This window comes from Haplochromis burtoni, unplaced genomic scaffold, assembly GCF_018398535.1.
Source record: "Haplochromis burtoni strain Fernald_Lab_line unplaced genomic scaffold, NCSU_Asbu1 Contig_59, whole genome shotgun sequence".
Classification (NCBI taxonomy): domain Eukaryota; kingdom Metazoa; phylum Chordata; class Actinopteri; order Cichliformes; family Cichlidae; genus Haplochromis; species Haplochromis burtoni.
The window spans coordinates 1,587,804-1,588,735 of record NW_024582420.1 but is presented as its reverse complement, the minus strand read 5'-3'; the positions used below and the strand labels follow the sequence as shown (position 1 = coordinate 1,588,735).

Below are 932 nucleotides of genomic sequence, written 5' to 3'. Positions count from 1 at the left end.
GGACAGAGCCCCCCTTCCCCCTCAGATTACACATCTGTGTTAGTCATCAGTATTTGTCAGGGGAACACTCAAACATTTGTGCATCCACTGTTGAAACACTGGCCTCACCATCCAAATCTCCACACAGAAGGTTCAGATTAGCACACTTTAAAAATTGTACACTGCAGACTAATTTGTCACCTTTGCTTGTAAGATGAAAGAACAGCAAAAGTGTTAATGAAACAACACGTTAGTTAGGCTTGAGATGGATGGGTTGAAGGAAATGAAGAAAAAAAGACTAATAGTAAAACTCGTATCAGCAAGACTAACCCGGAATAAGGCCACAGGTAAGACACCTGATTCCAGTCACAAATGGCACTAGTTAAATTCCAAGCTCTGGAATTTGAATAAACCCTCCACTTTCTGTAACATAATCAACCAACATCGGCCATAAGTACAGCTGCTCACTTTGATGTAGTGTTGCCGCATCTCTGTGCAGTCTCAGCAGTTAGTAACAGACTTGTGACACATGAATTTGTGTAGCCCAGTAAACTGATTTTTACTTACCTTTCTCTGTTCTCAGCTTAGTTTTTGTTTCTCTCTTAGAATGTCCTTCTTTTCTCTCCCGTTATACTTCTGTTTCACATTTCTTTCCTCCTCTTCAGTTCCTCCCTCCTCTGGTTCAACACACACTCCTTCATGTCTCCTTTATACCTCTTCCCTCTTTGCCTCAGCCAACACCCCCTCCCCTCCCTCTGTGGCAGCGTGCCACAGTATCTTTGCACTAATATCTTTATAATTCATCACATTTCTTTTAAAAGCCATGACGCACAACAGCTATTATATAGTCTTACATATATAAGATGGGAAATTCAGAGGTTCTGACCAACACATGCTGGTGTTAATAAAATCGATCCCCGTGCCCAAGATCAGTGCTGTCAGGGTCAATCTGG

At 42.0% G+C, this 932-nt stretch overlaps 1 protein-coding gene across 1 annotated transcript in view; it reads right to left on the bottom strand.

The window, feature by feature from the left end:
• Positions 1–667, bottom strand: part of LOC102301653 (cartilage intermediate layer protein, nucleotide pyrophosphohydrolase) — a 6,420-nt gene extending 5,753 nt beyond the window's left edge. Inside the window, exon 1 of the mRNA XM_005931401.3 lies at positions 547–667. The gene's annotated coding sequence lies outside the window, so the exon portion shown is untranslated. The remainder of the gene's footprint in view (positions 1–546) is intronic.
• Between the last annotated feature and the right edge of the window lie 265 nt (positions 668–932).